The sequence below is a fragment of the Dendrobates tinctorius genome, unplaced genomic scaffold (genome assembly GCF_039654945.1).
Source record: "Dendrobates tinctorius isolate UK_male_01 unplaced genomic scaffold, ASM3965494v1 ptg000140l, whole genome shotgun sequence".
Classification (NCBI taxonomy): Eukaryota; Metazoa; Chordata; class Amphibia; order Anura; family Dendrobatidae; genus Dendrobates; species Dendrobates tinctorius.
The window spans coordinates 15,794,846-15,822,432 of NW_027361808.1; the positions used below are offsets into that span (position 1 = coordinate 15,794,846).

Genomic DNA, 27,587 nt, shown 5'->3' on the forward strand with positions numbered 1-27,587 from the left:
CTGTGGGTAGCAAGTGTTTTTCTTGGAATGCTGTGTTTTTTAGCCTCCATGCATAACGCCTTTTTGTATGACCAAACAACTCAATCTTTGTTTCATCAGTCCACAGAACCTTCTTCCAAAATGTAACTAGCTTGTCCAATTGTGCTTTTGCATACCTCAGGCAACTCTGCTTGTGGCGTGCTTGCAGAAACGGCTTCTTTCGCATCACTCTCCCATACAGCTTCTCCTTGTGCAAAGTGCGTTGTATTGTTGACCGATGCACAGTGACACCATCTGCAGCAAGATGATGCTGCAGGTCTTTGGAGGTGGTCTGTGGATTGTCCTTGACTGGTCTCACCATTCTTCTTCTCTGCCTTTCTGATATTTTTCTTGGCCTGCCACTTCTGGGCTTAACAAGAACTGTACCTGTGTTCTTCCATTTCCTTACTATGTTCCTCACAGTGGAAACTGACAGGTTAAATCTCTGAGACAACTTTTTGTATCCTTCCCCTGAAAAGCTATGTTGAATAATCTTTGTTTTCAGATCATTTGAGAGTTGTTTTGAGGAGCCCATGATGCCACTCTTCATAGGAGAATCAAATAGGAGAACTACTTGCAAGTGGCCACCTTAACCCCTTCACCCCCAAGGGTGGTTTGCACGTTCATGACCGGGCCAATTTTTACAATTCTGACCACTGTACCTTTATGAGGTCATAACTCTGGAACGCTTCCATGTATCCCGATGATTCTGACATTGTTTTCTCGTGACATATTGTACTTCATGTTAGTGGTAAAATGTCATTCAAATAACTTGCGTTTATTTGTGAGAAAAATGGAAATTTGGCGAAAATTTCGCAATTTTCCAACTTTGAATTTTTATGCCCTTAAATCACAGAGATACGGCACACAAAAAACTTGATAACTAACATTTCCCACATGTTTACTTTACATCAGCACAATTTTGGAACCAAAATTTTTTTTTGTTAGGAAGTTATAAGGGTTAAAAGTTGACCAGCGATTTCTCATTTTTACAACACCATTTTATTTTTAGGACCACATCACATTTGAAGCCACTTTGAGGGGTCTATATGATAGAAAATACCCAAAAGTGACACCATTCTAAAAACTGCACCCATTAAGGTGCTCAAAACCACATTCAAGAAGTTTATTAATCCTTTAGGTGCATCACAGGAATTTTTTTGAATATTTAAAAAAAAATGAACATCTAACTTTTTTTCACAAAAAAAATACTTCAGGTTCAATTTTTTTTTATTTTACCAAGGGTAACAGGAGAAATTGGACTGCAAAAGTTATTGTGCAATTTGTCCTGAGTATGCAGATACCTGATATGTGGGGGGGAACCACTGTTTCGGTGCATGGCAGAGCTCAGAATGGAAGGAGCGCCGTTTGACTTTTTCAATGCAAAATTGGCTGGAATTCAGATTGGACGCCATGTCACGTTTGGAGAGTCCCTGATGTACCTAAACAGTGGAAACCCCCTACAAGTGACCCCATTTTGGAAACTAGACCCCCCAAGGAACTTATCTAGATATGTGGTGAGAACTTTGAACCCACAAGGGCTTTACAGAAGTTTATAACGTACAGCGGTACAATTAAAAAATCATATTTTTTCCACAAAAATGATCTTTTCACCCCAATTTTTATTTTCCCAAGGGTAACAGAACCCTAAAAGTTATTGTGCAATTTGTCCTGAGTACGCTGATACCCCACATGTGGGGGTAAACCACTATTTGGGCGCAACAGGCCAGTTCTTTCGTCTACGACAAATTTGTTCCACTGAAACAGATTTTGAGAAGCGTGCAGATGAACTCAAAATACGACTCCTTGATCGTGGCCACAGTAATCGAGCTATAAAAAAGGCCTATCATAAGGCCAAATATAATTCTAGGAACTCATTACTCTATAAACGTCCTGAATCGGATAATAATTTAGAACCTATCAGGTTCATAACTGATTTTCATTGCCAATCAGAGAAGCTACGTACTTCTCTATTTAAATCATGGCCAATCCTTATGGCGGATCCCATTCTGGCTAAAATACTCCCCTCTAGACCACTGATTACGTATCGCAGAGCTAGAAATCTACGCGATCAATTAGTGCATAGCCATTACAATGTTGACCCTATCCCTATTTTTCAGAGTCAGGTTGTGCCTAGGTGTGGATGCGTCCCTTGTGGCCACTGTGTGGCCTGTACCAATATCGAGCGCAGTAATTCTTTCGTTGATTCTACTGGATCACGTCAATATAAAATACGGAACTTTATTACGTGCACTACTAAAAATGCGATCTATTATGCCACCTGTCCATGCTCCCTGATATATGTTGGCCTAACTACTAGGCACCTTAAGGTTCGTGTCAGGGAGCATGTTCTGGGTATACAGGCTGCCGCTGGCCACGACGACGCGTCCACACTTAAGACAATACCACGCCATTTCAAACTGTACCATCAGTGTGATGCAAAAGGTCTAAGAGTTAGGGGCATTGACACATTAGAGGTGGGTATTCGTGGAGGAAAAAACTCTCAACGTCTCGCACAGCTGGAAACCCGGTGGATTTGGACACTAAACACCGTCCAACCACACGGTTTGAATGAAAATATAAGTTTCGCCCCTTTCTTGTGACCACCTGCTGCTGCATTATTGTGCTGTTATCTGCATACCAAGTGGCTATTTGTTTTTAACTAACATTTGATTTTTATGTTTTATCTAGTGTCACTTCTCACGTTTTCTGTGCTTGATATTGCCAATGCTGATGATCCTTTGGGAACTTCTAGTGGCCTGCAGCTCTGAATTCGCTTCATCTTATTGCCATAACACATCTGTATATGTATACTTGAATTTTTTCTGTATACTTTCTTATACATTTTGTATATATATTTTTTTTTTTATTTTTTTTTATGCTTTGGAATATGTGCACGTGTATATATTGGGATTCATAATACTTTGTTACAATGTATATACATTTTTATTACTATATAATAATTCTTGATATGTATATTTTCCCAGTATATTAATCATGGTGGTTTTGCTTATACCTATGCAGTCATATACGTGCTAACATATATATTTGAACTTGTACATGCTGTGTATATTATATTGTGGCATTATTTCTTTGGAGCTATGATTGGTGTTGTTTAGCATTTGCAATGCCATAGGTATGTGCATTTGACTAGGTGCTTTTACTACAATATATACTGTTCCTGCACATTTCTTCTGAGTTATACGGTAGACGCAGCTATTACAACATATACTGTCTCCTGCACATTTCCTCTGGGTTATATGGCTTCTGATTAAGCAGTACTGAGGTTGTCCTGCTGCCTCTGACTCGTGCAGGCTTTGTGACCAGGCTGCTGGTTGGCTCTCGGTGTCTCCATGTAGAGTGGGTTGCCATGACTTTGTCTGGTACACTCCCCTCTGCATGACGCCGACGCTGCTCGGCGTCCTGGTTGTCATGGTTGTGTACGCGTCATCTCTGGGGTCAGCAGTTCACCCACATCTACTTCCAGCTTGCCGGTATTTAAGCACAGATGCTCCCCTCACTCATCATGCTCCCCTCACTCATCACGCCCCCTGATGAAGGAGTAACCCTCCGAAACGATCGTTGGGGTGGATTGCTGACTGCTGGAACCTCTGCCCGCCATTTCATTAGGTAATTTATGCTTACTCTCTTATTACTATGCTTCTTAGGCGTCATATATCTGTCTAACCATGGTGAATGGTCACCTGCTACCTGATAACGATCTGTGTATCTAGCTGTTTACTTGATGGATGGAGCTGGTATAAAGAGATATATATCTACATATATACTGTTTGGCGGTCTATTCCTAATTGCCATACATTGCCATGCACTCTGTGATAATTTAGTAACTTTATGTATGCTTTGTTACTGCATAGGTTCTGGTTGTACAGCAATCCTTTTTTATCCATGCGGTGTGCGGTTTTGCACTTTATCGCCCACTCCCCCCCATTTGTATCTGGATGTGTCTTAATTAAAATAAAACTTTTTTGACTTTACTCTGAACTTATAGTCGCTTTTTTGGAGCTCTGCTCAGTTTTCTCTTTAGGTAGTTTGCGATTGTCCTTATCGTCCATTTATTTTCTGTCTGCTATTGAATTATTATGCTGATTTCTTGATATTTAAAATGCAGACACTTGTCAAAGGTACATTTATTTGGGTGCATGGCAGAGCTCGGAAGGGAAGCAGCGCCATTTGATGTTTTTGGCTGGAATTGATATCGGACACCATGTCGCGTTTGGAAAACCCCTGATGTACCAAAACAGTGGAAACCCCCCCACAAATGACACCATTTTGGAAACTAGACCCCCTAAGGAACTTATCTAGATGTGTGGTGAGAACTTTGAACCTCCATGGGCTTCACAGAAGTTTATAACATAAAGCCATACAATTAAAAAATCATATTTTTTTCCACAAAAATGATCTTTTCACCCTCAATTCTTATTTTTCCAAGGGTAACAGGACCCTAAAAGTTATTGTGCAATTTGTCCTGAGTACGCTGATACCCCACATGTGGGGGTAAACCACTATTTGGGCGAATGGCAGAGCTCGGAAGGGAAGCAGCGCCATTTGACGTTTTTGGCTGGAATTGAGATCGGACACCATGTCGCGTTTGGAAAACTCCTGATGTACCAAAACAGTGGAAACCCCCCACAAATGACACCATTTTGGAAACTAGACCCCCTAAGGAACTTATCTAGATGTGTGGTGAGCACTTTGACCCCCCCCCCCAGTGCTTCACAAAAGTTTATAATGCCCGGGCGTGAAAATAAAAAATTCTTATTTTCTCCACAAACATGATCTTTTAGTCACCGTTTTTTTTTATTTTCCCAAGGGTACCAGGAGAAATTGGACCCCAAAAGTTGTTGTCCAATTTGTCCTGAGTATGCTGATACCACATATGTGGGAGAAAACTACTGTATGGGCACATGTCGGGGCTCGGAAGGGAAGTAGTGACGTTTTGGAATGCAGACTTTGATGGAATGGTCTGCGGGTGTCATGTTGCCTTTGGAGAGCCCCTAATGTACCTAAACAGTGGAAACCACACACAAATGACCCCATTTTGAAAACTAAACCCACTAAGGAACTTATCTAGATGTGAGGTGAGCACTTTGAACCCCCAAGAGCTTCACAGAAGTTTATAATGCCAGGGCATGAAAATAAAAAAATCGTATTTTTTCCACAAACATGATCAATTAGTCCCCAATTTTTTTCATTTTCCCAAGGGTAACAGGAGAAATTGGACCCCAAAAGTTGTTGTCCAATTTGGCCTGAGTACGCTGACACCCCATATGTGGGAGAAAACTACTGTATGGACGCACGTCGGGGCTCGGAAGGGAAGCAGTGACGTTTTGGAATGCAGACTTTGATGGAGTGGTCTGCGGGTGTCATGTGCGTTTGGAGAGCCCCTGATGTACCTAAACTATTGAAACTCCCCACAAGTGACCCCATTTTGGACACTAGACCCCCCACGGAACTTATCTAGATGTGTGGTGAGCACTTTGAACCCCCAAGTGCTTCACAGAAGTTTATAACACTCGGACGTGAAAATAAAAAAATCATTTTTTTTCCACAAAAAATGATATTTTTGCCCCCAATTTTTTATTTTCCTAAGGGTAACAGGAGAAATTGGACCCCAAAAATTGTTTTGCAATTTGTCCTGAGTAGGCTGATACCCTACATGTGGGGTAAAACACTGTTTGGGCGCATGGCAGAGCTTGGAAGGGAAGGAGCAACATTTGACTTTTTCAACTCAGAATTGGCTGGAATTGAGATCAGACGCCATGTTGCATTTGGAGAGCACCTGATGTGCCCAAACAGTGGAAACCCCCAATTTATAACTCCAACCCTAACCCCAACACACCCCTAACCCTAACCGGAAAATGGAGATAAATACTTTTTTTTTTAAATTTTACTATTTTTCCCTAACTAAGGGGGTGATAACGGGGGGTTTGATTTACTATTTATGGCGGTTTTTATATTTGGCAGCTGTCGCACGCTAAAAGACGCTTTTTATTGTAAAAATAGTTTTTGCATCACCACATATTGAGAGCTATAATTTTTCCGTATTTTGACCCACCGAGTCATGTGAGGTCTTATTTTTTGCGGGACGAGTTGACGTTTTTATTGGTACCATTTTCGGGCACGTGACATTTTTTGATCGCTTTTTATTCCTATTTTTTGGGACACAGAATGAACAAAAACCAGCGTTTCATGAATTTCTTTTGGGGGGTGCGTTTACACCGTTCCGCGTGCGGTAAAATTGATAAAGCGGTTTTATTCTTCGGGTCAGTACGGTTACAGCGATACCTCATTTATGTCATTTTTTTATGTTTTTGTCGGTTTTATGCAATGAAAACTATTTTATATAAAAAATAATTATTTTTGCATTGCTTTATTCTGCGAGCTATAACTTTTTTATTTTTTCGCTGATGATGCTGTGTGGCAGCTTATTTTTTGCGGGACAAGATGACGTTTTCAGCGGTACCATGGATATTTATATGCGTCTTTTTGATTGCGCGTTATTACACTTTTTGTTTGGCAGTATGATAATAAATCATTATTTTTTGCTTCGTTTTTTATTATTTTTTAAGGGGTTCGCTAATGGGACAGTTTTATAGGGCGGGTCATTACGGACGCGGCGATACCTAATATGTGTACTTTTATTGTTTTTGTTTTTTTTTTTTTTTTTTATTATTTCCACAAAATGGATTTATTGGGGGAATTATATATATATATATATATATATATATATATATATATATATATATTTTTTTTTTTTTATTTCTTTTTTTTTTTTACTTTATTAAATAGTCCCAGGTGGGACATCACTGTCCTGTGACAGATCGCTGATCTGTCACATCACAGATCACTGTGACAGATCAGCGATCTGACACAGGCACTGCAGAAGGCTTCCTCAGGCCCCCGAAGGCCCCCGTCGCCATCTTGGATTCGGGGGCCTGGAGGAAAGGAGCCCCCCGCAGCAGCGCTGCACATTGCGCTGCCGTGGGGGGCTCAGGGAAGCACGGAGGGTGCCCCCTCCCTGCCGATGCTTCCCTTTAACCCCCCGGTACACCGCGATCATGTTTGATCGTGGTGTGCAAGGGGTTAACGTGTCGGGGCGGTCCGTGACCGCCCCTGACACATTGTGCCGGGTGTCAGCTGTGATAATCAGCTGACACCCGGCCGCGATCAGCGGCGCTCACCACGTGGGCGCCGCTGATCGCGCTAGACGTACTATCCCGTCCATGGGCATAGGGGCCCGGGTCCCATGGACGGGATAGTACGTCTCATGTCAGGAAGGGGTTAAATACCTTTTCTCATGATTTGATACACCTCGCTATGAAGTTCAACGCTCAATGAGGTTGCAAAAGCAATTTAGTGCTTCAGGAAGTCAATAAAAAGCAGCTAGGAGTGTTGAAATCAAGAAAATGATAAGGGTGCCCATACTTTTGCACCGGTCAAATTTTGTTTAAATGCAGATTGCACATTTTCTGTTAGTACAATAAACCTCATTTGAATCCAGGAATATAACTGAGTCCATCAGTTATTAGATATATGAAACTGAGATAGCTGTTGCAAAAACCAAAATTGTTATAAAGAAAAAAGGATAACATTAATAGGGGTGCCCAAACTTTAACATATGACTGTATATGGAGATTGACAATTAGTCCATGTAGCTCTTTCTATCATACCATGCCTGGGTTATCAAGTCAAATCGTGAATTCCCAAGTTCAAGATGAATCTGACATGGAGTGTGGGTGGCCAGCCAGGGCAGTGGGGTTAATCGGTACCGGGCCCGTCTCTCTCAGGGATGTGTCACGGTGGTGGTGACCCATTCCGTGGCCCTGGGCGTCCATGCAATGGGGTTAATTACGTTTATAGGTGAATGATACATGACGCCACCTCTGGTTTCTGATTAGATTGACCAGCGCTGCAGTGTCGCTTCTGTGGGACAGATGTTGAGGTGAAGCTAAGATGTAGAAGACCTGCACAGGTAGGGCCATAGTCGCAGGGCAGATGAAAGAGTTGAGAGATGGTGTGCAGTGCAGGATGTAGCTGAGCCGTGCAGTTCCTTTACCTGTACTTGGTAGGTGCTGTCCAGGACCCAGAGAACAGATGGAGAAGGAGTTGGTCAGCCTGGAAGCCAATTTGGATTTCTCGCTCTGCAGATAGGTAGTGTGGCCTCCGTTCTAGCGCTTATCTGAGGTACTCACAGTGCTGAGTTCAATGAAGTTCCCCCTGTTGACTCTCTTTTGGAACTTTCTCATATGGCTGGCAGCTGTAGCCTTTTCCTTCTGGCTCACGCACATCGATGCTGGGGCCTCCGAACCTCAGTTGGGTACAGAGCATTTACAGCTGCTACTTCCTCCGGATTCTGCTGCAGGAATGTCAGTGTCCCTACAAACTCGGAGACCGGAATCTGGACCATGCACTCCAGCTAGGAATGAGCCTTAACTCTGCTCATCCTCCAGCTCTCCTTCTCACGTCCACACACTTCCCCTTCCCTGCACAGAATGGCCTAACTTACCTCCTCCCGACCACAGAGAGCAGCTCCTCAGCAGTCATGTTCAGAGGTCTCCCTGCTGGCGTGGAGTGGGAAATGTGTTGGTTTATCTGCTAGAGAGATCCTTCGTTGCGCCCAAGCATGACATCACACTCCCTAGGAGGAAGGTAATGCCACTGTGGCGACCGTACTCCTGGGGACGCCACAAGTGCACTGATGCCCAGCCACTGCTAGATGATTCTGTTGGTACATTGACCCAGACCACTACATTCCCTTCACACTCTACACAGCCAGAATCTGACCCAGAGGAAACTCAGGTTCCCCATCCCGCATACTATACCACCTTACACGGTGACAAAGAGGAAGGTGCAGATGAAAGTGCAGGTTCCTTCAGCTGGTGGGGGGGGGGGGGGGGGGCGACGGCACTAGCACGGGGCCCCTCATAGTACGCAAAAGATTCTCTGCCGTCAGACACACCGCTGTACTATTAGAGGGGCCCTGTGCCACTGCCATCGCCAATGAGTGGGCCCCCCCCTGCTTGCTCAGGATCACAGCACTTGCAAAGTTGAAATACTTACCTTTCCCTGCTCCACCGCCATGATGTCTTCCGCGTTTCCTGACAGTGATAGTCTGATCAGAGAGCGCAATGACACCTCTGTATGCCCTCTGCCTAAACAGCCAAGTGCAGTGAGACGGACGATGAGGAGTCCAGACTAGTACAGGGATTCCATAGCGAGGAGACTTATTTAATTGTTTTCACTGTTGGGACAGCAATTTTTGGGGAGCACTTTACTCTGGAGAATGATATATGGGGCCCACCATACACTGGAACATTCCAAAGGTGGACATCAGACACTGGAGCAGCATTTACAGGGCACATTATACACTAGAGCATTAGAAATGGGGCCCATTATGTATGGAGCATTATTTGGGCCCATAAAACAGTGGAGCTTTATCCATGGGGACCAACATACACTGTAGCATTATGTGGAGCTAATCATATAATGTTTCAAACATTATATGGGACCAATGATTCTGTATGGAGAAATATATGGGCCTCATTACTCTGTATAGCGCACTATGCGGTGCCCATAATACTGTATGGAGTAATATACTGTCCGTTTTTGGAGCTATTAAAAATGGATATCAGTCATGAGATGTAAAAAGTGAAGTATTTTTCATTGTACTATACCGCTATTTCTCTGCGGTATCGGAGCATCATGAGTTGTGGTATATGTTAAAGGGGCGCTCTTTAGCCCAGGGCACATGAAAACCTGGAGCCAGCCCTACCCCCCCCCCCCCCCCCACAAATTTAGCCAAATAACCCCCATTTTTCAGTGCGTAACTAGTACTATGAAGTAAATTAATGTTGAAAAGCTTCAGTAATCAGAATTGATGTTTTTGGCATTCAAAAGGGCACTGTAGGTGTGTTTCCTGTCCTCCACTCCCTGCCGACTTTGCTTCCCCATTGACTTGCATTGGGTTTCGTTTTTCAGTCGGCCTTCGACTTTTCACGATAATCAGCTGATTTCGTTCGATTCGACTTTTGAGAAAGTCGGGTTTCATGAAACCCGACTCGACCATAAAAAAGGCAAAGCCGCTCATCTCTAGCTGGGACTATTTTTTTTTTTTTTTTTTTTTTTTTTTTTTTTTTTTTTTTTTTTGTGATCTTCACAAATCAAATCAAGAGTGTTTAACCCCTTAATGACCTGGCCAAAATGTTGAAATCTGACCATTGTGACGTTATGCAGCAATACCTCTGGAATGCTTCAACAAATCACATTGATTTGGAGATTGCTTTTCGTGGCACATTATACGTTAGGATAATGGTAAACTTAGGTTAATATTTTTATAAATAAAACAAAACATATCAGAAAATTGACAAATTTCAAAAAATTAGCAATTTTGAATGATTATCCTTTTAATCCAGATACACATAACACACAAAATATTAATCAATAACATTTCCTTCACATCTGCTTTACATATGCACTATTTGTAAAATGTCAATAAATCAATGATCATGGCGCTAAGATGCACAGGGGATCCAGCAACAAAATTAAAAGACAATGTCACCACAATTCTAATAGTAAAATATTGAATAATGTGTATAATCTGCCCTCAGATACCCCTTTGAACATGAGTAAAACAATAAATTAATGGTAAACAAGAGTACTATAATAAATTCTAATATCCATAAAAAGATATAGCCTAAAAACAAGGCTTATGCAGAAATATACACCATATATCAAAATTCCATGGTGCCACCACAATAATAGAATGCAAATGCAAAAGTATGTCCGTGATAAAGAGAGGGATACACCAAAAAGGGGTTACCCTATAGATGGCGGTGTAAAGGTAAATGTTTCTCCTTAGTGATCCATATATGAAGAGCGGTCAATCTTCAAGGTGACTCAATGTCTGCAAGCCAGTAGAAAAAAGCCGGTGGTAAACAGCAGCGCTGCCCCGGCCGGAGGCAGCAGCCGCCGCCGATAAAAGAGCTGGAAGACCGGTAAAATGAAAAACCTCTGGCTGTACCACTCTGTGTCAGAGCGCCATGCTAGTGCTCGACAGCACAGGACCTGCATGATGTCAGGGGATCACGTGGTAATGCTGGGCTGCAGCCACTACTGAGCGATAGATGGACCTAAACAATTCCAACGTGTTTCGGAGACGTCCGTCTCCTTCCACAGGGAATGGTCCTGCTTCCAGTCATAGGATATTTATAGAATCTTAATGGATGAGTTCACACAAAGCTGGGGATTAATTTTCAGTCGGTAAAATCCAAAAAGTTCCATCTCTCTAGCCCCAGGGCGGGCTAGGCTTAAGGCTGGTTGCCCAGGGCAGGCTAGGCTTAAGGCTGGTTGCCCAGGGCAGGCTAGGCTTAAGGCTGGTTGCCCAGGGCAGGCTAGGCTTAAGGCTGGTTGCCCAGGGCAGGCTAGGCTTAAGGCTGGTTGCCCAGGGCAGGCTAGGCTTAAGGCTGGTTGCCCAGGGCAGGCTAGGCTTAAGGCTGGTTGCCCAGGGCAGGCTAGGCTTAAGGCTGGTTGCCCAGGGCAGGCTAGGCTTAAGGCTGGTTGCCCAGGGCAGGCTAGGCTTAAGGCTGGTTGCCCAGGGCAGGCTAGGCTTAAGGCATGTGCTCCAGGGCAAGCTGGGCTTAAGGCATGTGCTCCAGGGCAAGCTGGGCTTAAGGCATGTGCTCCAGGGCAAGCTGGGCTTAAGGCATGTGCTCCAGGGCAAGCTGGGCTTAAGGCATGTGCTCCAGGGCAAGCTGGGCTTAAGGCATGTGCTCCAGGGTGGGCTAACCTTAAGGCAGGTGCTCCAGGGTGGGCTAACCTTAAGGCAGTTACCCCAGGGGCAGGCTAAGCATAAGGAAGATGCCCCCGAGGTGGGCTAGGCATGAGGAAGGTGCCTCCGAGGAAGGCTAGGCAAAAGGCAGGTGGCCTAGGGCAGGTTAGGCTTAAGACAGGAGCCTGTTGTGAATTCCCTTGCACAGATTTCTGAGCCGAAGCTCCCTCTTCTCCCTCTGGTGGTTACTGAGAGTAGTGGAGCTGGCCAGGTAGATGGAAGTTCCCCACCTGATGATAATTGGGAACCTGGGATTTCTGGCTGGGAGCATATAATTGAGCTGGCTGCTCTTGAAGGTTGCTGGTGATTTTCCTCCTTGTGCATTTGGAGTTCTTTTGTCCCCTGCCTGAGCTGCATGGTTCAGTTAAATGATTATTTAGCTAATCCTTTGCATCTAATTTGGTTGTGCCTTTTTTTGCTTTCTGCTTTGTTGCTAGGGTTCAGTGTACTGGGGGCTGCTCTAAATGTTACAGCTTGTATAAGTTTGTTCAGTCCCGTTATGTTAGTATTTTTTGCTTTGCTTCCAGTTTATACCAGAGTGCTGATATAGTGGGGGTGAGGTCATGTGGCCTCAGGTTTTTTGTATATCAGAAGTGTTGGATTTTTTTTTTTTAGGGTTTTGTGTGTGATTGCAGACAGTGTCTTCTGTCCTGTCCTGCCTAGACAGCTTGGGCCCCACCGTTTGCTCAGTCTGTTTTCTGCCTGTGTTTGTGTTTCATCTTGTCTCACCGACAATATATGTTTGGGGGCTGTCTAATCCTTTGGGGATCTGCTCCAGGGCAGTTTAGATTTCATCTTTCTGACTTCAGGCTTAGTTAGTTCTCCGGCTGTGACGAAGCGTCTAGGGCATCGTAGGAGCGCTCCACAGCTACTGCTAGTTGTGTTGATAGGATCAGGAGTCTGCAATCCGCTTAGTTATCAACCTCTCTGGTTTTTTGGTGGCTTAGCCTGTTCGGTGACACATTCATAACAGGAGCCCCAGGGTGGATTAAGCATAACGCAATAGCCCCAGGGCGGAATAGGCTTAAAGCAGGTGCCCCAGGGCAGAATAGGATTAAGGCAGGTGCCCCAGTGCGGGCTAGGATTAAGGCAGGTGCCCCAGTGTGAGCTAGGCATAAGGCAGGAGCCCCAGGGCAGGATAAACTTAAGGCAGGTGCCCCAGGGCGGACTAGGCATAAGGCAGGTGCCCAAAGGCTTGAATCCAAGGGCAGGTTAGGCATAAGGCTTATTCTTTGCACACTTTGCATAAAAGATGAGGCACCCCATAGGGGTGAAGAACTAATTTTCACCCCTCTACTGTGTACTTGGATATTGTGGACTAGATCCTTTGTCATACAGAGCAGGGCCACACCACAACCCCATGGTCCAAGCGACCAGGCACTTCTTGTCTGTCCTCCGTAATGCCTTCTTCCCCACTTACAGTCGTGCATGCGCATTTAGACCGGATAAGAGTGAAGAGTGTAGTGCATTGTTTTGTGTGACTAACCGACACAAAGTTAAAGACAATACACCAAATAAAACTAATAAAGGCTAGGCATAGGGAAGGTGCCCAAATGCGGGCCAGGCTTAAGGCAGGTGCCTCAGGCTGGGCTTGGCTTAAGGCAGGTGGCCCACGGCGGGCTTGGCTTAAGGCAGGTGGCCCACGGCAGGCTTGGCTTAAGGCAGGTGGCCCAGGGCAGGCTAGGCTTAAGGCAGGTGCCCCAGGGCGGGCTATGCTTACGGCAGGTGTCAAAGGGTGGGATAAGCATAAGGCAGGAGCCTCAGGGCAGGCTAGGCTTAAGGCATGTGCCCCAGGGCAGGCTAGGCTTAGGACAGGTACCTCAGGGCAGGCTTGGCTTAGGGCAGGTGCCCCAGGGTGGGTTACACTTAGGGCTGGTGTCCCAGGGCAGGCTAGGCATAAGGCAGGAGCCACAGGGCATGCTAGGCATAAGGCAGGAGCCACAGGCAGGCTAGGCATAGGGAAGGAGCCCCAGGGTGGGCTAGGCATAAGGAAGGAGCCCCAGGGTGGGCTAGGCATAAGGAAGGAGCCCCAGGGTGGGGAAGGCATAAGGCAGGAGCCGCAGGGCGGGCAAGGCATAAGGCAGGAGCCGCAGGGCGGGCAAGGCATAAGGCAGGAGCCGCAGGGCGGGCAAGGCATAAGGCAGGAGCCGCAGGGCGGGCAAGGCATAAGGCAGGAGCCGCAGGGCGGGCAAGGCATAAGGCAGGAGCCGCAGGGCGGGCAAGGCATAAGGCAGGAGCCGCAGGGCGGGCAAGGCATAAGGCAGGAGCCGCAGGGCGGGCAAGGCATAAGGCAGGAGCCGCAGGGCGGGCAAGGCATAAGGCAGGAGCCGCAGGGCGGGCAAGGCATAAGGCAGGTGCCCCAGGGTGGGCTAGGCATAAGGCAGGTGCCCCAGGGTGGGCTAGGCATAAGGCAGGTGCCCCAGGGTGGGCTAGGCATAAGGCAGGAGCCCAAAGGTGGGCTAGGCATAAGGCAGGAGCCCAAAGGTGGGCTAGGCATAAGGCAGGAGCCCAAAGGTGGGCTAGGCATAAGGCAGGAGCCCAAAGGTGGGCTAGGCATAAGGCAGGAGCCCCAGGGTGTGATCTCCTTTCTTCTAATTGCACCTTCAACTCAATCCCACCTCTTCCCTCCCTTGTCCTCCCCTCTTTTGAAGTCCACTCTGTCCGCATCTACTCTCCCTATAACCTCCAAGTGGCTGTCATATACCGACCTTCATGCCCAACCACTGCCTTCATTGACCAATTCTCTACCTGGCTCCTTCATTTTCTCTCTGCTGACATTCCCACCATCATCATGGGTTACTTCAACATCCCAATAGACAGCAGCCTCAAAACTTCTGTCGCTCACTTCATCTTTTGGAATTACTCAGTGGTGATCCTCAGTCACCCAGACAGACTGACATACATTAGACCTGGTCTTCACCCGTCTCTGCTCCCTATCTAACTTCGCAACCTCCCCTCTCCCTCTTTCTGACCACCATCTACTCACTTTCTCATCACTGTCCTCCTCACCTGTCACCCATGTCCAGCAACATGCGCACTCCCCGCAGAAACCTTGCACATCTAGACACTCACATACTCTCACTCTATCCTACTATTGTCCTCCATGTCTTCACTCCATGACACAGACACTGCCACTAGTTTCTACAATGCCACTCTTGCATCAGTTATCGACTCGGTTGCCCCTGTCATGCATAACAGAGTGCGACGAATCAATAGACAACCCTGGCACAATAACACCACTAAAAAGCTTCGGCAAGCATCCAGAATTGCTGAATGGCGCTGGAAGAAAATGCTTTCCCAAGCGACTTCACTGTACTCAAACAAGCAACACTTGCTTTCAAATCAGCTCTCACCTCTGCTGAACAGGCCTACTTTACATCCCTTGTATCTTCCTTATCCCAAAACCCCAAACAGTTGTTCAATACTTTTAACTCCCTCCTCCGCCCACCACTGGACCCTCTAACTTCCCTAATCTCTGCTGAGGACTTCGCCGCACACTTCAAAAACAAGATAGACCAAACACGGCAAGTCTTTATTTTTCAGCCACCAGAACCCCTTTGTATACCAGACCAATGCCCAAACCCCATAACCGCCTTATCCAACATCACTGAAGGGGAGCTTGCTCATCATCTCTCTAAATCACACCTCACCACTCTTATCCCATCCCTAACCCACCTCTTCAACCTATCACTTCCGGTACCTTCCCTTCTGCTTTCAAACATGCCACAATCACGTCTGTCCTTAAAAGCCAACTCTCGACCCAACAGCCATGTCCAGCTATTGCCCAATATCGCTGCTCCCATTCGCTTCTAAACTCCTGGAACAGCATGTCCATGCTGACCTTTCCTCCCACCTCTCACCTAACTTGCTCTTTGACAATCTACAATCTGGTTTCCATCCCCATCATTCCACGGAGACAGCCCTGACCAAAATTACCAATGACCTACTTACAGTCAAAGCTTAAGGACAATACTCCTCCTTCTAGACCTGTCCTCTGCTTTCAACACAGTTGACCACTGCCTCCTACTACAGATCCTCTCCTCTTTTGGCATCAAAGACATATGCCCTATTCGGGATCTCTTCATACCTTTCCAACCGCACATTCAGCATCTCCCACGCTACCTCCTTATCCACCCTCTCTCTGTTGGAGTCCCGACTAATTCATCTCTCTCCTCACTACTCCTCTGCAAATCTCTTCATTGGCTCCCATTCCCTCAGCATATCCAATTCAAATTACTAATACTGACCTACAAGGCCATCTATAACCTGTCTCCTCCATATATCTCTGAACTGATCTCCCAATCTCTTCACTCACGTAATCTCCGATCCTCCCAAGACCTCCTTCTCTCCTCCACACTTATGCACTCCTCACCCAACCACCTCCAAGACTTCTCCCGAATAGCCCCCATCTTCTGGAATTCTCTGCCCCAACACATCCGACTATCAACCACAAACGGATCCTTCAGACGGAACCTGAAAATCCATCTCTTCAGGAAAGCTTACAGCCTACAATGATCCCTGCTGTCTCACCAATACTGGAGCTACCGCCTCACCATCACTGGAGCTGCTGCAACCCCCCAACCTACTGTCTCCTTCCCCACCATCCTGTAGAATGTAAGACCGAAAGGGCAGGGCCCTCTCTCCCCTCTATATCAGTCTGTGATTGCTTACTGTAAGTGATATCTATTCTTTGTATGTTACACCTTCTCATGTAAAGCACCATGGAATCAATGGTGCTATATAATTAAATAATAATAAGCATAAGGCAGGAGCCGCAGGGCGGGATAGGCATAAGGCAGGAGCCGCAGGGCGGGATAGGCATAAGGCAGGAGCCGCAGGGCGGGATAGGCATAAGGCAGGAGCCGCAGGGCGGGATAGGCATAAGGCAGGAGCCGCAGGGCGGGATAGGCATAAGGCAGGTGCTAAAAGGTGGGCTAGGCATAAGGCAGGAGCCCCAGGGCAAGCTAGGTGTTGTGAGTTGATTTTCCCCTTCACCATTGAGGTCTGATGAACTCCCTCTTCTGGTGAAGGAACGTAGTGAGGCTGATTACAAAGCACCTGAGCAGAATGATGATGACTGGGATTGCTGACTGGATATAAGGCAGCCGACGGCCTTGTGGGTGATTACTCTGAGGGATTCTTGGAGACCAGTCTGATTCCTGCTCCTCAAAAGTTTTCTGCTCTACTTTTTGCATTTGTGTTTTGGTTTTGTTTTGCCTTATTTTTCTGTATTTCTGCCTTTCCCTGCTGGGTGAGCTGAATTCCTTTTTGCTCTGTCTTCAGATAATACCTGAGTACTGATATAGTCTTATTGAAGCCTAGTGTCTTCAGGGCTTTTTTCCCTATCAGTCGGTTGGCTCTTGTTTTTGAGAGGGTTTTGGCGGATTGCAGACAGCAGCTTTTCTATTCTGTCTTATTTAGTTAGCTTGGGCCCCATCATTTGCTCAGCCTATCTTTCTATCTGTGTGAGTGTTTTTTCATCTTGCTTCACCGTCATTATATGTTGGGGGCTGCCTATTGCTTTGGGGTCCGCTCTGGGGCAGTTTAGATTTCCCTTTCTGTCTTTAGGCTATGTAGTTCTCCGGCTGTGATTGAGGGGTCTAGGGCACCGTAGGAACCCCCCACGGCTACTGCTAGTTGTTGTTGTTAGGTTCAGGGTCTGCAATCCGATAGCTGCCAACTTCTCTGGTTTTCTGGACTTAGCTAGTATTTCTGTTTTTGCCTCCTACGGTGACTCATTCATAACAGCTAGGCTTAAGGCAGGTGCTAAAGGGTGGGGTAGGCATAAGGCAGGAGCCGCAGGGCGGGCTAGGCATAAGGCAGGTGCCCCAGGGCGGGCTAGTCATAAGGCAGGTGCCCCAGGGCGGGCTAGTCATAAGGCAGGTGCCCCAGGGCGGGCTAGTCATAAGGCAGGTGCCCCAGGGCGGGCTAGTCATAAGGCAGGTGCCCCAGGGCGGGCTAGTCATAAGGCAGGTGCCCCAGGGCGGGCTAGTCATAAGGCAGGAGCTTCAGGGCAGGCTAGGCTTAAGGCAGGAGCCCCATGGTGGGCTTGGCTTAGGGCAGTTGCCCCAGGGTGGGCTAGGTTTAATGCAGGTGTCATAGCGATATCTAGGCATAAGGAATATGTCTAAGGGCTGTAGTCCAAGGGCAGGCTAAGCATAAGGCTCTAACTCTTTGCATAAAAGGTGAGTCGCCCATAGAGGTGAAGAGCTAGTGTTCACCCCCCTACTGTGTACTTGGACATTGAGCACTAGATCCTTTGTTGTACAGAGCGGGGCCACTCCACAACCCCATGCTCCAAGTGACCTGGCACTTCTTGTCTGTCCTCCGTAAATGGGTAATGCCTTCTTCTCCACTTACAGTCGTGCATGCGCATTCAGACCGGACAAGAGCGAAGAGTGTACTGCCTTGTTTTGTGTGACTAACCAACTTGAAGTTAAAGACAATACAACAAATAAAACTAATAAAGGCTAGGCATAAGGCAGGTGTCACGGGGGGGCTGGGCGTAAGGCAGGAGCCCCAGGATGGGATAAGCATAAGGCAGGTGAACCAGGGCGGGCTAGGCATAAGTTTGGTGCAACAGGGTGGGCTGCGCATAAGGCAGGAGCCCCAGGGCTGGCTAAGCAAAAGATTGGAGACTCAGGGCGGGCTAAGCATAAGGCTGGTGCCCCAGGGTGGGCTATGCATAAGTTTGGTGCCCTAGGGCAGGCTAGGCATAAGGCTGGTGCACCAGGGCGGGCAAAGCATAAGGCTGGTGCACAAGGTCGGGCTATGCATAAGGCAGGAGCCCCAGGGTGGGCTATGCATAAGGCTGGTGCCCAAGGGTGGGCTATGCATAAGGCTGGTGCCCCAGGGAGGGCTAGGCGTAAGGCAGGAGACCCAGGGAGGGCTAGGCGTAAGGCAGGAGACCCAGAGTGGGCTAGGCGTAAGGCAGGAGACCCAGAGTGGGCTAGGCGTAAGGCAGGAGACCCAGAGTGGGCTAGGCGTAAGGCAGGAGACCCAGAGTGGGCTAGGCTAGGCGTAAGGCAGGAGACCCAGAGTGGGCAGGTTAGGCGTAAGGCAGGAGACCCAGAGTGGGCAGGTTAGGCGTAAGGCAGGAGACCCAGAGTGGGCAGGTTAGGCGTAAGGCAGGAGACCCAGAGTGGGCAGGTTAGGCGTAAGGCAGGAGACCCAGAGTGGGCAGGTTAGGCGTAAGGCAGGAGACCCAGAGTGGGCAGGTTAGGCGTAAGGCAGGAGACCCAGAGTGGGCAGGTTAGGCGTAAGGCAGGAGACCCAGAGTGGGCAGGTTAGGCGTAAGGCAGGAGACCCAGAGTGGGCAGGTTAGGCGTAAGGCAGGAGACCCAGAGTGGGCAGGTTAGGCGTAAGGCAGGAGACCCAGAGTGGGCAGGTTAGGGGTAAGGCAGGAGCCCAAGGGCAGGTTAGGGGTAAGGCAGGAGCCCAAGGGCAGGTTAGGGGTAAGGCAGGAGCCCAAGGGCAGGTTAGGGGTAAGGCAGGAGCCCAAGGGCAGGTTAGGGGTAAGGCAGGAGCCCAAGGGCAGGTTAGGGGTAAGGCAGGAGCCCAAGGGCAGGTTAGGGGTAAGGCAGGAGCCCAAGGGCAGGTTAGGGGTAAGGCAGGAGCCCAAGGGCAGGTTAGGGGTAAGGCAGGAGCCCAATGGCAGGTTAGGGGTAAGGCAGGAGCCCCAGGGCGGGCTAGGCATACAGCAGGAGCCCCAGGGTGGACTAGGAGTGATGAACAGCCAATCGCTGCCACCAATATGTGACAAACGGGGGTCCCGCTGCTACCAAAATACGCCTGACAGCGGACCCTGTGTCACCAATATGTCTCAATCCCACCACTGACACGGGTGTATCAGCGGACGGAGGGATGCAACACACTGCAGGCACACTGCTATCACAGGCACAGTGGGGGCTTATCTTAGTTATCCCACCACTGGCATCATGTGACAAAAATGCAGCAGGCTAACCTTGTTCTAACAATTTACCGCAGGGGGGTTATTTTGGATGTCACACCACTGCTAACAACCTTCCAAGAACTGCGGGGATTTATGTATATCCCATTTTCTCAGTTCCACTTTGGAACTCACAGCTCTCCAGCACCTCCCTTACCCTCAGGTCAGTCAGGGAACTGCACCTAGGATAATTAGTCGCCGGACAGGCTGCTTGTTGTGCACGGACAATTAGGCTACCGCAGTAAGGGAATTATCAATGCTGTGGCCGCAGCCCCCCTTTAGCAATATAAGACCCTTCTGTCCTGCCAACTAGCCTAATTAATCGCACACACCACGCTGCCACCATCCACGCTTTTCTTTATTCACAGAGTTAAATTAAGAGGGTCCGTGGCAAACCCCTGAAATCAGTAGCGATTATCTAAAAGAGGCGCATAGTTCATTTCTTAGAGCATGGAGACAAATTGATGATTTTAAGATTTATTCCCAAAAGGGCAGTGATTATACAGATAAAAGTTGCTATAAAGTTGAGACATTACATATGTACAAATAAACAAAGCGATTAAAAGACAGAAAGCAGCACTCACATGTGTTCAGTCGATATCAGGCAGACCATGTGGCTGGGAGAAGGCAGAGCCACACATCTCCACTCATCGGCACGTCTTGTCAGCACGGAATCTGTAGCTCAACTGACCGGAATTTGGTAGGGAATACCTATAGACTAGGGTTTGTGACCTCATGAAATGGGCGGTCAGGAGTGGTCCCACCTCCCTCTCTCCAAGTTATGATTTGGCTACAAAACTTAGAATAACTATATCTAAACGAGAAAAGCCCGTACCACCACACAGAGGGCATCATTGTTTGTGATTTAACGAATCCAACAAGAAGACATCAAGAATGCACTAGCTAGGACGCTTCATTTGGGAGCAATCCATCTCTCAGGTTCTGGTGAGGTTATAACCGTGAAAATTAGGATTTAGAAAGCTGGCCTCGAGCCCTTTGCAGAAATGTGAGTTTTATATCTCTGAGGTGTGTGGTTTTTTTTCCAATATGACTTGTTTTAATACTTCCCATATACTGGCATACAGCCTGTGTTTTCAGAACAAAGATCTTTTCCCCCTAGCTGTTCTTCGAGAGGAAATGGACGGTTTCAGGTTACCAGCAAGCCCAGAGCTGATAAGGGGCAAAAGGAGGGGGCTGTAAGGGAGGGGGGATTGCAGCTACATGACAGGCTCGTCTCCTTAATGGGTAGCAATGGGAGATTCTAGAAACATCATACTTTAACATACAGATCTTAGACATTTTACATTACACTAGGCATAAGGCAGAAGCCGCAGGGTGGGCTAGGCATAAGGCAGGAGCCCAAAGGCGGGTTAGGCATAAGGCAGGAGCCCAAAAGCGGGCTAGGCATAAGGCAGTAGCCCCAGGGTGGGCTAGGCATAAGGCAGCAGCCCCTAGGCGGGCTAGGTATAAGGCAGGAGTCCCAGGGCGGGTTAGGCATTAGGATGGTGCCCTAGGGTGGGATAGGCATAAATTTGGTGCCCCAGGGCAGGCTAGGCATGAGGCAGGATCTCAAGAGCGGGCTACACATAAGGCTGGTGCCCCAGGGCGGGCTAGGCATAAGGCTGGTGCCCCAGGGCGGGCTAGGCATAAGGCTGGTGCCCCAGGGCGGGCTAGGCATAAGGCTGGTGCCCCAGGGCGGGCTAGGCATAAGGCTGGTGCCCCAGGGCGGGCTAGGCATAAGGCTGGTGCCCCAGGGCGGGCTAGGCATAAGGCTGGTGCCCCAGGGCGGGCTAGGCATAAGGCTGGTGCCCCAGGGCGGGCTAGGCATGAGGCTGGTGCCCCAGGGCGGGCTAGGCATGAGGCTGGTGCCCCAGGGCGGGCTAGGCATGAGGCTGGTGCCCCAGGGCGGGCTAGGCATGAGGCTGGTGCCCCAGGGCGGGCTAGGCATGAGGCTGGTGCCCCAGGGCGGGCTAGGCATGAGGCTGGTGCCCCAGGGCGGGCTAGGCATGAGGCTGGTGCCCCAGGGCGGGCTAGGCATGAGGCTGGTGCCCCAGGGCGGGCTAGGCATGAGGCTGGTGCCCCAGGGCGGGCTAGGCATAAGGCTGGTGCCCCAGGGCGGGCTAGGCATAAGGCTGGTGCCCCAGGGCGGGCTAGGCATAAGGCTGGTGCCCCAGGGCGGGCTAGGCATAAGGCTGGTGCCCCAGGGCGGGCTAGGCATAAGGCTGGAGCCCCAAGGAGGGCTAGGCTGTCAGGAGCCATAGCGATGGCTAGGCATAAGGGGTGAAGAGCTAGTGTTCACCCCCTACTGTGTACCTGGACATTGAGCACTAGATCATTTGTACAGATCAGGACCACTCAACAACCCCATGCTCCAAGCGACCAGGCACTTCTTGTCTGTCCTCCGTAAATGGGTAATGCCTTCTTCCCCAATTACAGTCGTGCATGCGCATTCAGACCAGACAAGAGCAAAGAGTGTACGGCCTTGTTTTGTGTGCCTAACCGACTTGAAGTTAAAGACAATGCAACAAATAAAACTAATAATGGCTAGGCTTAATCCTGGAGTCCCAGGGCTGGCTAGGCACTTAAGCTGGTGCCTCAGGGAGGGCTAGGCATAAGGCAGGAGCCCCAGGGGGGGTAGGCAAAAGGCTTGTGCCCCAGGGTGGCCCAGGCATAAGGCTGGTGCCCCAGGGAAGGCTAGGCATAAGGCAGGAGCCACAGGGTGGGCTAGGCATAAATCTGGTGCCCCAGGGCTGGCTAGGCATAAGGTGGGCTAGGCGTAAGGCTGGTGCCCCAGGGCTGGCTAGGCGTAAGGCTGGTGGCCCCATGGCGGGCTAGGCGTAAGGCTGGTGGCCCCATGGCGGGCTAGGCGTAAGGCTGGTGGCCCCATGGCGGGCTAGGCGTAAGGCTGGTGGCCCCATGGCGGGCTAGGCGTAAGGCTGGTGGCCCCATGGCGGGCTAGGCGTAAGGCTGGTGGCCCCATGGCGGGCTAGGCGTAAGGCTGGTGGCCCCATGGCGGGCTAGGCGTAAGGCTGGTGGCCCCATGGCGGGCTAGGCGTAAGGCTGGTGGCCCCATGGCGGGCTAGGCGTAAGGCTGGTGGCCCCATGGCGGGCTAGGCGTAAGGCTGGTGGCCCCATGGCGGGCTAGGCGTAAGGCTGGTGGCCCCATGGCGGGCTAGGCATAATGCAGGAGTCCCAGGGCGGGACTAGTTCAGATGGCACATAGCAAAGGACAGCATTTCACATAGTGTAATGGAGACCTCACATAGTATAATGCAGATATGAAGTTTGACAGTGGACAAAGATCTGTTACCTGACAACAGCTTTTTTCATGCAGATGAAACAAAGCCATAGTAAAAATAGACATGTGGATATATATTAATAAATCTTTAAAGACAAATAACTTTTGTAATTGAAGTCATGGTAAAATTCCCTTCTATTCACTGTGTATTGTAACTTGGGGTTTTGTTCCTATTACCCACTTCCTGTGACACAGAGTACAATGTGGACCCTCCAGAGTATAATTCAGATCCCATCTAGTATCATGCAGACCCCATGTAGTGTAATGCAGACATGAAGTTAAAGACAATAAAACAAAGACAAAGGGATCACTTACCTGACTACACAGCATTTTTCACACAGATGAAACAAAGCAATAAATACACAATGCACTTTAGCTGTTCATGGATAACTTGTTTATTTACAGGCTTTTATGACATTCATCCGTATTTTAATAAAATGTTAAAAACAATTAACTTTTGTAATTTAAGTCAAAGTAAAATTCCCTACTATTTACTGTGTATCGTAACTTAAGTTCTGTTCATATTACTCACTTCCTGTGAAAGCACAATGCGGGGCTACGCAGAGCACATTGCAAGGTGACGCAGAGCACAATGAGGGGCGATGCAGAGCACAATGCAGACCCCAACAGAGTACAAGGCACAGCCCCCCAGAGTACAATCCAGATCCCATATGGTATAATATAGACCCCTATACATAGTGTACTGCAGATACCACATAATATAATGCAGATCTCACCATAGTATAATGCAGACCCCTGCATAGTGTAATGCAGACATGAAGTTTAAGACAATAAAACAGACAAAGGGATCACTTACCTGACAACACAGCATTTTTTCATACGGATGAAACAAGGCAATAGTAAAAACAGACAAACTGTTCATGGTTATCATTTTTATTTAAAGTCTATTATTACATACAGATGTATTTTAATGTGCAATAAGACAGGTGCCCCAGCGTGGGCTAGGACTAAGGCGGGTATAGTGTAATACAGAACTCATAGCATAATGCAGCATCCCACATAGTGTAATGGAAACCTCACATAGTATAATGCAGAATCCCATATAATGTAATGCAGACTTCACATAATACAAGGTGGGCCATGTATATGGATACACCTAAATAAAATGGGAATGGTTGGTGATATCAACTTCCTGCTTGTGGCACATTAGTATATGGAAGGGGGAAAACTCTTCAAGACCATGGCGGCCATTTTGGATCCAACTTTATTTTTTCCAATGAGAAGAGGGTCATGTGACACATCAAACTTATTGAGAATTTCCCAAGAAAAACAATGGTCTGCTGCTTGGTTTTAACGTAACATTATTCTTTCATGCGCTATTTACAAGTTTCTCTTTGTTTACAGCCATCGACATGTTGCAGAGATTAACACTTGAGGAGCAGATAGAAATTGTGTTGATGTCTGGTGAACGCAGTACCCGGGTCATTGCAGATTTCAGTGCAAGACACCCTACATGCAAGAAAACTGTCACCATTCCCAATTTATTTAGGTGTATCCATATAAATGGCCCACCCAAAAAAGTGTGCCTCTTCACTGAACATAATGACCATCTTTCCATTAGAAAAAAATAAATTTGGATCCAAAATGGCCAACTTCAAAATGGCCCAATATTCAAATGGGAATGACCTGTGAGGGAGAACATCGATATGGGAGGTAAAGTAGTTTGTAACCATAGTTGACAACTGCTGTATCCTGTCACTTTAAATCGATGCAGTATTACCAGTCGTGTGAGCGGGACATGAGAAATTAGTCCACAACATGGTCATGAAACCCCTGTCTCCAACGCCACTTCTGATGTGTGCACCACCAGCACCTCTTCCAAGTTGCCCCCGGCCCCTACGGCTTGTGTGAGAACCATCACCGCTGCTGTGTGCTGGGAAAGCCTCAACCAACCGGTTTACCAGAGTTGCTTGTTAGCCAATATTAGGTCAAGGTTCTCCTGTGGCATGATGTTTTGGAATTTGCCTTTATAGCGTGGATCCAGGATGCTGGCCAACCAGTAGTCATCGTTCATCATTTTGGCAATACGGGGGTCCCATTTTAGGATCTGCAAGGCATAATCTGACATGTGGGCCAATGTTCCCGGTGTCAATGATGCACTGCGAGTGCTGGGTGGAGGAGCACTTTCTGGCAAATCCACATCCCTCCAGTCACGCACAAACCCTGTACCAGACCTTGCCACGCCAACATTTTCTCTTGCCCCACGAGAAGCATCCTCCTCCCCTAAATAATCATCCCCATAATCATCCTCCTCCTCTTCCGCCACCTCGTGCAGGAGAGGTCCCGGAGCAGACAATGGCTGACTGTCAGCAAGCCTTCCCTCCTCCTCTTCCTCATCATCCTCGGCTGCAGACGCCTGCTCCTTAATGTGCGTCAAAGTTTGCATGAGCAGATGCATAAGTGGGATGCTCATGCTTAGGATGGTGTCGTCTGCGCTTACCAGCCGTGTGCATTCCTCAAAACACTGAAGGATTTTACAGAGGTCTTTCAGCTTCGACCACTGCACACCTGACAACTCCATGTCTGCCCTCAAAGTGGCTGCCTGTGTATCCTCCTACAAATGCATTACAGCCTGTCTCTGTTCGCACAGCCGCTCAATCATGTGCAGGGTGGAGTTCCACTTTGTTGCAACGTCGATAATTAGGTGGTGCTTGGGAAGGTGGAGCAATCGCTGCAGCTTCTGCATACGACTGGAGGGTACGGGTGACCGGCGGATGTGCAAGCACAGTCTTCGAACCTTCTGGAGCAGCCCTGTTAACTCCGGATAATTATTGAGGAAGCACTGCACCACCAGGTTCAAGGTGTGAGCCAAGCAAGGTACGTGTGAGTTTTGAATGGGCTATGGCTGCCACAAAATTCCGGCCGTTATCACTAACTACCTTGCCTGCCTCAAGATGTAGACTGCCCAGCCATGACTCAGTTTGTCGCTGAAAGTAGTCGGCCAGTACCTCCGCGGTGTCTGTCGCCCAAACACATTATCTTCAACACAGCTTGCTGACGCTTTCCACTAGCTGATCGATAGTGGGACACCTCGTGTGCAAAACTGGCAGCTGCGGATGGAGTGCTCGTGCGACTGCGCTCTGTGGACGAGCTTTCGCTTCTGGAGGAGGAGGAGGGTCGAACGCCTACAGCCAACTGTTTCCTATACCGTGGGCTAGGCAGCGCTGTCCCACCACCGCTGTCCCCTGTGGACCCTGCATCGACCACATTAACCCAGTGCGCAGTGATGGATACGTAACGGCCCTGGCAATGCTTACTGGACCATGCATCTGTGGTGAGGTGCACCTTTCCACTCACTGATTGCTTGAGTGCATGGACAATGCGGTCTTTCACATGAAGGTGGAGGGCTGGGATGGCTTTGCGAGAAAAGAAGTGGCGACTGGGTAGGTCATAGCGTGGTACTGCGTAGGCCATGAGTTCGCGGAAAGCTGCGCTTTCAAACAACCGGTAGGGCATCATCTCTAACGAGATTAGTTTGGCAATGTGGGCGTTCAAACCCAGTATACGCGGATGAGAGGATGAGTACTTTCTTGTCCTACTCAGTCTCTGGTAGGGTGAGCTGGACTTGAGAGCTGCATATGGTCGAACTAGCGGTGGACATGGCGGACTGAGAGAGTTGATGATGGTGATGGAGTTGGTGTTCTTTCTGATGGCCAAGATTCAGTCTTTCGTAGCAATAACATTGTGATACCCTGACTGCTTTGGCCTTGCGACGACACCTCAACATTTGCTGCTGGTGGTGTTCTAACCGGTGGGCTTACAGTGTGGCAAACAATGTAGCGTTGCTGACTACCTTCATTGGGAGTAGTTGCACATGTGGTACGTGAGGTTTGGTAGTCCGTCCATGCTTGCAAGTGCATGGTGGTTATATGTCTAAGCATGCAACTGGTATTCAAATTTCTCAGATTTTTCCCTCGGCTAAAGGTCTTTGCGCACTTCTTACAGATAACCTTTGCCTAATCATTAGGATTTTGTTCAAAAAAGTGCCACACTGCACTCTTCCTACTAGGGAAGACATTTTGAGGCCTTGCACGCTGTGCTAACTTGGCCGTCTGGTCAAGCTGTCCTGCAACTCTTTTGGTTTTTGTAACCCGTTTTTGGACTGCTCCAGGCCTGCTAGATAACAGCTGTTGCGATGTCGATGCCTGCTGCGGATGCTCCTCCTCCTCTTCTGAGCTATTGGCAGCGGCACCCACGTCCCCCAATGGATGCCAATCTGGGTCAACAACTGGGTCATCCATCACCTCCTCTTCTATGTCATGTGCACCTTCCTCTGTGTCACCGTGTATGGTGGTATAGTATGCGGGAAGGGGCACCTGAGTTTCATCTGGGTCAGATTCTGCCTTAGTACACTGCAAGGACAATGTAGTGCTCTGAGTGAATGTACCAGCAGAATCATCTAGCAGTGGCTGTGCATCAGTGCACTCCATGTCAGATTCATCTTGGCCTGGGTA

At 48.3% G+C, this 27,587-nt stretch overlaps 1 long non-coding RNA gene across 1 annotated transcript in view; it reads left to right on the plus strand.

Moving 5' to 3' along the window:
- The first annotated feature begins 3,355 nt into the window (after positions 1 to 3,355).
- Positions 3,356 to 27,587, plus strand: part of LOC141049043 (uncharacterized) — a 140,086-nt gene continuing 115,854 nt past the window's right edge. The window contains exon 1 of the long non-coding RNA XR_012220234.1: positions 3,356 to 3,648. This is a non-coding gene — a long non-coding RNA (uncharacterized lncRNA). The remainder of the gene's footprint in view (positions 3,649 to 27,587) is intronic.